The following is a 12,712-nucleotide window of genomic DNA, read 5'->3' as shown; positions in this document are numbered from 1 at the left end:
GCTGAGTGAGTATACTGGTAGTCTATAATGTAGACTGTAGCAATGATTATTAAGCTGAGTGAGTGTACTGGCAGTCTATAATGTAGACTGTAGCAATGGTTATTAAGCTGAGTGAGTGTACTGGCAGTCTATAATGTAGACTGTAGCAATAGTTATTAAGCTGAGTAAGTGTACTGGCAGTCTATAATGTAGACTGTAGCCTGGTTATTAACCTCGGTGAGTGTACTGGTAGTCTATAATGTAGACTGTAGCAATGGTTATTAAGCTGAGTGAGTGTACTGGCAGTCTATAATGTAGACTGTAGCAATGATTATTAAGCTGAGTGAGTGTACTGGCAGTCTATAATGTAGACTGTAGAATGCTTATTAAGCGGAGTGAGTGTACTGGCAGTCTATAATGTAGACTGTAGCCTGGTTATTAAGCTGAGTGAGTGTACTGGTAGTCTATAATGTAGACTGTAGCAATGATTATTAAGCTGAGTGAGTGTACTGGCAGTCTATAATGTAGACTGTAGCAATGGTTATTAAGCTGAGTGAGTGTACTGGCAGGTTGTAATGTAGACTGTAGCAATGGTTATTAAGCTGAGTGAGTGTACTGGCATTCTATAATGTAGACTGTAGCAATGGTTATTAAGCTCAGTGAGTGTACTGGCAGTCTATAATGTAGACTGTAGCAATGGTTATTAAGCTGAGTGAGTGTACTGGCAGTCTATAATGTAGACTGTAGCAATGCTTATTAAGCTGAGTGAGTGTACTGGCAGTCTATAATGTAGACTGTAGCCTGAAAAATATAAAAAAGCCACGACGTTTCGATCGCAACACAAGCGGTCGTCATCAGAAGAAGGGGAGTTCTAAAGAAATTAGTTTTCAATTCAGATTTAAAAGTGCATAGCCACAGTGGCTTCCTAATATCGTAAGGAAGAACGTTCCAGACGGCCACAGAAGCGCATCTGAAAGCGCGAGTGATGCGGTGACCACCGTCTTTGTTCGATGGCCAGCCAAAGGCCGCTGCGAGGATGGCCGGAGTTGGCGTGGTGGTGATGATTTATGCCCCTAGACGACATCACCAAGGTGGTGGTGATGGTTTATGCCCCTAGACGACATCACCAAGGTGGTGGTGGTGATGGTTTATGCTCCTAGACGACATCACCAAGGTGGTGGTGGTGATGGTTTATGCCCCTAGACGACATCACCAAGGTGGTGGTGGTGATGGTGGTTTATGCCCCTAGACGACATCACCAAGGTGGTGGTGATGATTTATGCCCCTAGACGACATCACCAAGGTGGTGGTGGTGGTGGTTTATGCCCCTAGACGACATCACCAAGGTGGTGATAGTGATGGTTTATGCCCCTAGATGACATCACCAAGGTGGTGGTGGTGGTGGTTTATGCCCCTAGACGACATCACCAAGGTGGTGGTGGTGATGGTGGTTTATGCCCCTAGACGACATCACCAAGGTGGTGGTGATGATTTATGCCCCTAGACGACATCACCAAGGTGGTGGTGGTGGTGGTTTATGCCCCTAGACGACATCACCAAGGTGGTGATAGTGATGGTTTATGCCCCTAGACGACATCACCAAGGTGGTGGTGGTGGTGGTTTATGCCCCTAGACGACATCACCAAGGTGGTGGTGGTGGTGACGGTTTATGCCCCTAGACGACATCACCAAGGTGATGGTGGTGATGGTTTATGCCCCTAGACGACATCACCAAGGTGGTGGTGATGGTTTATGCCCCTAGACGACATCACCAAGGTGATGGTGGTGATGGTTTATGCTCCTAGACGACATCACCAAGGTGATGGTGGTGATGGTTTATGCTCCTAGACGACATCACCAAGGTGATGGTGGTGATGGTTTATGCTCCTAGACGACATCACCAAGGTGGTGGTGATGGTTTATGCCCCTAGACGACATCACCAAGGTGATGGTGGTGATGGTTTATGCCCCTAGACGACATCACCAAGGTGGTGATGGTGATGGTTTATGCCCCTAGACAATATCACCAAGGTGGTGGTGGTGATGGTTTATGCCCCTAGACGACATCACCAAGGTGGTGGTGATGATTTATGCCCCTAGACGACATCACCAAGGTGGTGGTGGTGGTGGTTTATGCCCCTAGACGACATCACCAAGGTGGTGATAGTGATGGTTTATGCCCCTAGACGACATCACCAAGGTGGTGGTGGTGGTTTATGCCCCTAGACGACATCACCAAGGTGGTGGTGGTGGTGACGGTTTATGCCCCTAGACGACATCACCAAGGTGATGGTGGTGATGGTTTATGCCCCTAGACGACATCACCAAGGTGGTGGTGATGGTTTATGCCCCTAGACGACATCACCAAGGTGATGGTGGTGATGGTTTATGCTCCTAGACGACATCACCAAGGTGATGGTGGTGATGGTTTATGCTCCTAGACGACATCACCAAGGTGATGGTGGTGATGGTTTATGCTCCTAGACGACATCACCAAGGTGGTGGTGATGGTTTATGCCCCTAGACGACATCACCAAGGTGATGGTGGTGATGGTTTATGCCCCTAGACGACATCACCAAGGTGGTGATGGTGATGGTTTATGCCCCTAGACAATATCACCAAGGTGGTGGTGGTGATGGTTTATGCCCCTAGACGACATCACCAAGGTGGTGGTGGTGATGGTTCATGCCCCTAGACGACATCACCAAGGTGGTGATGGTGATGGTTTATGCCCCTAGACGACATCACCAAGGTGGTGGTGATGGTTTATGCCCCTAGACGACATCACCAAGGTGATGGTGGTGATGGTTTATGCCCCTAGACGACATCACCAAGGTGGTGGTGGTGATGGTTTATGCCCCTAGACGACATCACCAAGGTGGTGGTGATGGTTTATGCCCCTAGACGACATCACCAAGGTGGTGATGGTGATGGTTTATGCCCCTACACGACATCACCAAGGTGGTGATGGTTTATGCCCCTAGACGACATCACCAAGGTGGTGGTGGTGATGGTTTATGCCCCTAGACGACATCACCAAGGTGGTGGTGATGGTTTATGCCCCTAGACGACATCACCAAGGTGGTGGTGGTGATGGTTTATGCCCCTAGACGACATCACCAAGGTGGTGGTGGTGATGGTTTATGCCCCTAGACGACATCACCAAGGTGGTGGTGGTGATGGTTTATGCCCCTAGACGACATCACCAAGGTGGTGGTGATGGTTTATGCCCCTAGACGACATCACCAAGGTGGTGGTGGTGATGGTTTATGTCCCTAGACGACATCACCAAGGTGGTGGTGATGGTTTATGCCCCTAGACGACATCACCAAGGTGGTGGTGGTGATGGTTTATACCCCTAGACGACATCACCAAGGTGGTGGTGGTGGTGGTTTATGTCCCTAGACGACATCACCAAGGCGGTGGTGGTGATGGTTTATGCCCCTAGACGACATCACCAAGGTGGTGGTGGTGATGGTTTATGCCCCTAGATGACATCACCAAGGTGGTGGTGGTGGTGATGGTTTATGCCCCTAGACGACATCACCAAGGTGGTGGTGGTGGTTTATGCCCCTAGACGACATCACCAAGGTGGTGGTGGTGATGGTTTATGCCCCTAGACGACATCACCAAGGTGGTGGTGGTGATGGTTTATGCCCCTAGACGAGATCACCAAGGTGGTGGTGGTGGTGGTGGTTTATGCCCCTAGACGACATCACCAAGGTGGTGGTGGTGATGGTTTATGCCCCTAGACGACATCACCAAGGTGGTGGTGGTGATGGTTTATGCCCCTAGACGAGATCACCAAGGTGGTGGTGGTGATGGTTTATGCCCCTAGACGACATCACCAAGGTGGTGGTGGTGATGGTTTATGCCCCTAGACGACATCACCAAGGTGGTGGTGGTGGTGGTGGTTTATGCCCCTAGACGACATCACCAAGGTGGTGGTGGTGATGGTTTATGCCCCTAGACGACATCACCAAGGTGGTGGTGGTGATGGTTTATGCCCCTAGACGACATCACCAAGGTGGTGGTGGTGATGGTTTATGCCCCTAGATGACATCACCAAGGTGGTGGTGGTGGTGATGGTTTATGCCCCTAGACGACATCACCAAGGTGGTGGTGGTGGTTTATGCCCCTAGACGACATCACCAAGGTGGTGGTGGTGATGGTTTATGCCCCTAGACGACATCACCAAGGTGGTGGTGGTGATGGTTTATGCCCCTAGACGAGATCACCAAGGTGGTGGTGGTGATGGTTTATGCCCCTAGACGACATCACCAAGGTGGTGGTGGTGGTGGTGGTTTATGCCCCTAGACGACATCACCAAGGTGGTGGTGGTGATGGTTTATGCCCCTAGACGACATCACCAAGGTGGTGGTGGTGATGGTTTATGCCCCTAGACGAGATCACCAAGGTGGTGGTGGTGATGGTTTATGCCCCTAGACGACATCACCAAGGTGGTGGTGGTTTATTTGTGGCGAGCGCTTTAAAAGGTGGCCACGAGCCTCACGCGACGCGGCTCAGCCCCAGCATGGAGCCTGCACAGAAGTCGCACTCGCGACACTCGCTGTGGTGCACGCGTTCGTGTCCATTGATGCAGGGACAGTGAACACAGTCCAGTCAGTATGTGGTCATGGTTTAGAAGGCACTTGTCTCTGACTAACAACAACAATAATTCTAGATTTGAAGCTTTCGTGACTGCAGGGAACATCGCCCCAAGTACATCAAGTATTTGATGCTGTGACTGTTCCACCTGAAGACGGAAGCTTGTGTTGCCTCCGAAACGTCGTGATTTAATTGTTTTATTTTAATTTACCTACGTGACTTTACCGAACAACAATATTACCTATTCTTGGTTCTTTCGGTAAAGTCACGTAGACAGAAAATCAAATAAAAGTTAATGAACTAATATTTGAAAAAATATATTTAATTTAATTTTGTAATCTTTTATTTTGACTTTACTGAAAGAATTTCGATTTAAAGCTTTCGTGACTGCAAGGATTCATCTTCTTTGGTTCTTTCGGTAAAGTCACGTAGAATGAGAATAAAATAATAAAATAAGACAATAAAATTATCACGACGTTTCGGCCACAACACAAGTAGCCCTCTTCAGGTGAAGTAACAAAACTGTCGGGACGACGGAGCTCCAATGAAAGAACCAAGAATATTAATTCCTGCAGTCAAGAAAGTTTAAAGTAAAAAAAAATCTTCTTACCTATAAAAGTATTTTTTTGTCTCTCTGTCTGCGCACGCCTTGCAACGCACTAAGCCCCGCCGACAAAAATGTGCTGTTTGTTTTCCTCCGTCAAACGTGAACAAATAAAATCACATTTTAACTTAAAACTTTCGTGACTGCATGAATTCATGGTTCTTTGGGTAAAGTCACGTAGATAGAAAATACAAATTAAATAAAAAATACAATTTTTAAAAACCCACCACGTTTCGATTGCAACACAAGCGGTCTTCTTCGAAAGAACCAAGAATAATAAAATCACACTTTATAATAATTTATATTACTACGCTGATCGCGAACGCCAAAGCACGCATCTGCGCATGCGCGGGAATTCCGCCCCGTGGTTGCCCCTGGCAACGCACGCGCGGGAATTCCGCCCCGTGGTTGCCCCTGGCAACGCACGCGCGGGAATCCCGCCTCGTAGTTGACCCTGGCAACGCACGCGCGGGAATCCCGCCTCGTAGTTGCCCCTGGCAACGCACGCGCGGGAATCCCGCCTCGTAGTTGCCCCTGGCAGCGCACGCGGCCTCGCTCAGCGGCGACGTGAGGGAGCTTCCCCCTCGCGTCAAAAAGGCGGGAAAACAACACGGGCACTACGCTGAGGTAAATGTTGATACTACTACAACACAGAGGCACAACGCTGAGGTAAATGTTGATACTACTACAACACAGACACAATGCTGAGGTAAATGTTGACACTACTACAACACAGAGGCACAACGCTGAGGTAAATGTTGATACTACTACAACACAGAGGCACAACGCTGAGGTAAATGTTGATACTACTACAACACAGAGACACAACGCTGAGGTAAATGTTGATACTACTACAACACAGAGACACAACGCTGAGGTAAATGTTGATACTACTACGACACAGAGGCACAACGCTGAGGTAAATTTTGCACGGTTTGATGTCCTCCTCGCCCCTCCCCACCTCAACGTGTGCAGTTACTACTACAGAGATAGACACTGCTATAGAGTCAATAGATACTACTACAGAGACAGTAGATACTACTATAGAGTCAGCAGATACTACTACTGTCAGTAGATACTACAGTCAGTAGATACTACTGTAAAGTCAGTAGATACTACTACAGTCAGCAGACACTGCAATAGAGTCACTAGACACTACTAACTATTGTGTGTAGCGTGTGTAGGTGTCTATGCCTACAAAATAAAAATTGGCTGGGGGTCGACAATTTGTGGAAACCTTTTAGGTAAACTATTTACCCCCCACTTTCTACAACCTTTTGATTCAGGACTTCTGCAAGCCTCTTTAATTTTGTTGACGGACAAATGGACAAACGGAAAGCCGGGCTTTCACAATAGCTTAGTATTTGTGTATGTACGGTATATGTTATATATTCTTGGTTCTTTCGGTAAAGTCACGTAGAAGGGAAAAAATAAAATAATAAAAATATAAAAAATAAAATTCTCACGACGTTTCGACTGCAACACCAGCAATCATCATCAGGTGTGAAAACCACAACAAGAAAATTTGAAACATTTTCTTGTTGTGGTTTTCACACCTGATGATGATTGCTTGTGTTGCAGTTGAAACGTGAGAATTTTATTGTTTTATATTTTTATTATTTTATTGTTTCCCTTCTACGTGACTTTACCGAAAGAACTAAGAATATGAATCCCTGCAGTCACGAAAGGTTTAAATCAAAAGTATATGTTATGTTTTTAAGATACATTTTCAAACGCCAGGTGCTTCCCGCTAGTAATCAATACAACGCTGATGATGATGACGACGATGTTCCTGATGGTGGTATTGATGATGACGTTGCTGCTGATTATCATTATGAAGTTGATGATCATTTTGACGAAGGCGTTGATGATAATGAGGATAATGCGATGATGAAGACAGTAATTAGGATGCTGTTGATGATAGTTTTGACAATGTTGCTGCTGATTATAATCATGATGCTGATTATAACAATATTGCTGCTGCTGCTGTTGATAATTATAGTAGTTATGACGATGCTGCTGCTGCTAAATATGCTGCTGATGACAGTTTTTAAGATAACTATGATACTGCTGGTGACAGTCATGGCATTGCTGATAATTCTGAAAACGCTACCGAAGATGATAATTAAGAAGATGGTGATGATAATGTTGATGATTATGAACACGCTGCTGATTATAATGGATTTGAGGTCACTGCGTGGACGATGTGCCCTCCTCGTGTTTCTGTTAAAGCGTCAAGGCGCAGCCCTGCAAGTGCTCGCACCGCTGCTCGTGGAAGGGGCTTCAGTGGAGGCAGCTCGAGAGGGCGCCTGTTCGATTACTCCACGTTGACCAGATGCCCTGGAAGAGGTGAGCTTACCCACACTTTACCCCACCGCACGTGACGAGACGATCATACACTGGATGCAGGCTACCCAGTAGTAACGCTGCTAAGTGAAGACACGTTTTGAAATGTATTTTTCCCCCCCGGGGAAACGCCGGGTTACCTCCTGCCAGTATAAAATAAACCCCTAAAAGAACAACAACAATAACAACAATAACCCCGACGTATCTCGGCGCTCCTCGCCTTGGTCCTCGTGGCTAGCCTGACGATGTCTCACCACTCACCTAGCCCTTACCACTCACACAACACTCACCACTCAACACTCACTCACCACTCACACTCACCACTCACTCACCACTCACCACTCACTCACTACTCACTCACTGCTCATCTAACACTACTCATATAGCCCTCACCACTCGTGGTCAACCTGACGATGTCTCACCACTCGCACTCACCACCACTTACACTCACCTAGACCTTACCACTCACACAGCCCTTACCACTCATACTCACCACTCACTCACCACTGACTCACCACTCACACTCACTACTCATCTAACACTACTCATATAGCCCTCACCACTCGTGGTCAGCCTGACGATGTCTCATCACTCACACTCACTCACCACTCTCCTAGCCCTTGCCACTCACACAACCCTCACCACTCAGCACTCATCATACACCACTCATATAGCCCTCAGCACTCGTGGTCAGCCTGATGATGTCTCACCACTCACACTCACCACTCACTCTCAACCACTCACTCACCACTTACACTCACCTAGCCCTTACCACTCACACTCATGTAGCCCTCACCACTAACACTCACCTAGTCCTCACCACTCACACTCACCTAGCCCTCAGCACTCATACTCACCACTCACTACTCATCTTACACCACTCACCTAGCCCTCACCACTTATCTTACACTACTCACAAGACACTCATCACACCACTCACCTGATACCAGTCAACACCCACCAGACATTTACACCACTCACTTAACACTCACTAATCGCCTGCCACTCACCAGATACTACTCGCCACTCACCAGATACTACACTCCTGACACCACTTACATGACACTCACCAGATACTATATTGAACCAAGTAGGCTTCAAAGCGATCCCTCATCGTGATTACCCGTGCTCTATCCACTGATGAATAACAGCCTCTTAAAGCACCAACTTTACAAATAAATTTAACAACTCACAGAGATGCACACTGCATGTACAACGCCTCTCAGCCTCATCCAGACCACGAGCTCAGACATAACTTACATTTATGACCATGTTGTATTTATATACCACAACTTAAAACAATTAGAAAAAATGGCCAAACATAGCGTAGAGGTCAGCCCTGTCCCTGCGTAAGGCTCCCAGGGGCATACGGCAGCAGTGAAGACTGATGACTGCTCCACTGATGAGTCCTTAAAAAGACGAAGCCGGTCTATAGTTGTGTCTTTGTTTCACTGCTGCTTGTTGGTTGGCCATAGTTTCTAAATGTTTCAGTTTGTGGTCTAATATAGCAATGTGGACACACGTGCAGTTCTTTGTGCATATTAGCGAAGTGTTAATGAACACAGCTAAACAGCTGAATATTGCAGCAGACAAAACATTCACTGTGCGTCTATCAGTGACGCCACATGCCGTGACAATCCAGAGTGTGGAGGGTAAACTCCCAAAACACTGTCAGTGGGCATTTGGGCTTCTTAAGAGTCTTGAGTAGAGTCGACCCACACACCTGTACACAGGTACATAAGGGAGATCATGCAGCTACACTGTGTATCTGTACCTACACACCTGTACACAGGTACATAGGGAGATCATGCAGCTTCACTGTGTATCTGTACCCACACACCTGTACACAGGTACATAGGGAGATCATGCAGCTACACTGTGTATCTGTACCTACACACCTGTACACAGGTACATAAGGGAGATCATGCAGCTACACTGTGTATCTGTACCTACACACCTGTACACAGGTACATAAGGGAGATTATGCAGCTACACTGTGTATCTGTACTCACACACCTGTACACAGGTACATAGGGATATCATGCAGCATCACTGTGTATCTGTACCTACACACCTGTAAACAGGTACACAGGGAGATCATGCAGCTACACTGTGTATCTGTACCTACACACCTGTACATAGGTACATAGGGAGATCATGCAGCTACACTGTGTATCTGTACCTACACACCTGTACACAGGTACACAGGGACTATCTCCACAAGGACCATGCCCACATGCACGGTGCTGGGTGTGGTTGGGCTGCAGGGCGGCTCTGTGTGCCGAGCGTCTCAGGAACCCGTGAGCGAACAACACTGCCACTGTCGGAAAGCCCCGAACTTTACCTGCGTGCTTGGGTTCCGTATCCGGGCACTGTACGGAACGCGTTACTTTGACCCTCACACCAGTCGTGGTGTTGTAAAGTCAGAATCAGAATCTGTATTTAGAGTGGAGGAATCCGATGAGCTTTGAAGCTCTTTCTCACAGATGTCCAGTATGGGCGGGTCAGCAAAGTGAGCGTGCCAGTGGGCACCCAGCCTCTGTGTTGAACGGGTTCACGAATTTCCACTGCTGACTCAGAGCCACCAATGAAGATGAGCGCCACACCGTGCTGGTTGAGGCGAGAGACAGTTGAAGTCGTTCACTTTGACTTGTCTTAGTTTGCCCCTCTCAAATTTGAGAGCGTCCCCATGCCGCACAATTGTTAGCTACACAATCACGGGTACGCAGACACAGGTTGTGATGCAAACAGCGAGCATCGGTACTTGCTCCATATGTTACATAAACAGGGAACCGTTTCAAAACGTGAATAAAAACGTGACTGTATTATTTTACGAACAATTTGTAATTTACCAAAGCAAACCCAATTAGTAACAGGGAACCCGAAGTGTGATCCACACAAACTTGAGCTGCACATTATAGTATTCTTTATAAAAAAATGCATTATTCAATGCACTCACAACCCTTACACTGGATGATCCCTGATGAGCATCGATGTCATCTCTATATAAACATGTAACTGCTGTTAAAATATAAAACATCCCGTACTGCGCAGTGTCAACACAGCCATCATCACTCCACACTACACACACCATGTACCACACAGTGTAAACACACCCAGCATCACACCACACTACACACTCCATACACCACACAGTGTAAACACACCCATCATCACTCCACACTACACACACCATGTACCATACACCACATAGTGTAAACACACCCAGCATCACACCACACTACACACTCCATACACCACAGTGTAAACACACCCATCATCACTCCACACTACACACACCATGTACCATACACCACAGTGTAAACACACCCATCATTACTCCACACTACACACACCATGCACCATAAACCACACAGTGTAAACACACCCATCATCACTCCACACTACATGCACCATACACCACACAGTTTAAACACAACCATCATCACATCCAACATATTGGTAATTAACGCTCCCTTATATTAAAAAAAATGTTGGGCAATGGCCCTTCACCACCAGACCACGTGGCTAGCCCGGGTGCTGCCCCCGCCCCGCGTCCCAGCCTGGAAAGCCCCTGGCAGGGAGCCAAGCGAAGTGAAACTCCACGCCCCAATCGCACCTCGCCGCATCACTGGGCGAGAGACGCTCACTCAGTGGTGAGGGTAGACGCGGGGAGCGAGCCAGAGCTCAGAGAGAGTCGCCCGCACTGAGCTCATCGCTGCGTCGCCTGCAGAGGCTGGGACAGGAGCAGCAGGAGCCGCTGCTGCTGCTGAGAGAGGTGAGAGAGCTCTGAGTAGTTCCAGGTCGGGGTTGACCGAATCGTCAAACCCGGTGACCGCTTGTGCGCTGCGCGACTTTGAGATCTGTACCTGAATCGTTGGGGCAGAAAGAGCTCCACTGGCAATCTTAGCGTTGACATTCGGGAAGGTAACGCGTCTCACACAACCAGTACCTCTCTCTCACAACCAGTACCTCTCTCACACAACCAGTACCTCTCTCTCACAACCAGTACCTCTCTCTCACAACCAGTACCTCTCACACACAACCAGTACCTCTCTCACACAACCAGTACCTCTCTCTCACACAACCAGTACCTCTCTCTCACACAACCAGTACCTCTCTCTCCCAACCAGTACCTCTCTCACACACAACCAGTACCTCTCTCACACAACGAGTACCTCTCTCTCACAACCAGTACCTCTCTCTCACAACCAGTACCTCTCTCTCACAACCAGTACCTCTCTCACACAACCAGTACCTCTCTCACACAACCAGTACCTCTCACACAACCAGTACCTCTCTCTCACACAACCAGTACCTCTCTCTCACACAACCAGTACCTCTCTCACACAACCAGTACCTCTCTCACACAACCAGTACCTCTCTCACACAACCAGTACCTCTCTCTCACAACCAGTACCTCTCTCACACAACCAGTACCTCTCTCACACAACCAGTACCTCTCTCTCACGACCAGTACCTCTCTCTCACGACCAGTACCTCTCTCTCACAACCAGTACCTCTCTCGCACAACCATTACCTCTCTCACACAACCAGTACCTCTCTCTCACACAATCAGTACCTCTCTCTCACGACCATTACCACTCTCACAACCAGTACCTCTCTCACACAACCAGTACCTCTCTCTCCCAACCAGTACCTCTCTCTCACAACCAGTACCTCTCTCACACAACCAGTACCTCTCACACACAACCAGTACCTCTCTCTCTCACAACCAGTACCTCTCTCTCACAACCAGTACCTCTCTCTCACAACCAGTACCTCTCTCACACAACCAGTACCTCTCTCACACAACCAGTACCTCTCTCACACAACCAGTACCTCTCTCTCTCACAACCAGTACCTCTCTCTCACAACCAGTACCTCTCTCACACACAACTAGTACCTCTCTCACACAACCAGTACCTCTCTCTCACACAACCAGTACCTCTCTCTCACACAACCAGTACCTCTCTCTCCCAACCAGTACCTCTCTCTCACAACCAGTACCTCTCTCTCACAACCAGTACCTCTCTCACACAACCAGTACCTCTCACACACAACCAGTACCTCTCTCTCTCACAACCAGTACCTCTCTCTCACAACCAGTACCTCTCTCTCACAACCAGTACCTCTCTCTCTCACAACCAGTACCTCTCACACAACCAGTACCT

At 47.9% G+C, this 12,712-nt stretch overlaps 1 protein-coding gene across 1 annotated transcript in view; it reads left to right on the top strand.

Annotated features, from left to right (window-relative positions):
• Window positions 1-5,682: 5,682 nt before the first annotated feature.
• Window positions 5,683-12,712, top strand: part of LOC142906670 (uncharacterized) — a 248,209-nt gene continuing 241,179 nt past the window's right edge. The window contains exons 1-3 of the mRNA XM_076054965.1: window positions 5,683-5,819; window positions 7,425-7,541; window positions 11,058-11,316. The gene's annotated coding sequence lies outside the window, so the exon portion shown is untranslated. The remainder of the gene's footprint in view (window positions 5,820-7,424; window positions 7,542-11,057; window positions 11,317-12,712) is intronic.

This window comes from Petromyzon marinus, chromosome 1 (assembly GCF_048934315.1).
Source record: "Petromyzon marinus isolate PM22_M1 ecotype Great Lakes invasive population chromosome 1, UKy_Petmar_22M1.pri1.0, whole genome shotgun sequence".
Lineage (NCBI taxonomy): Eukaryota > Metazoa > Chordata > Hyperoartia > Petromyzontiformes > Petromyzontidae > Petromyzon > Petromyzon marinus.
This window is presented reverse-complemented; position numbering and strand designations above follow the sequence as displayed.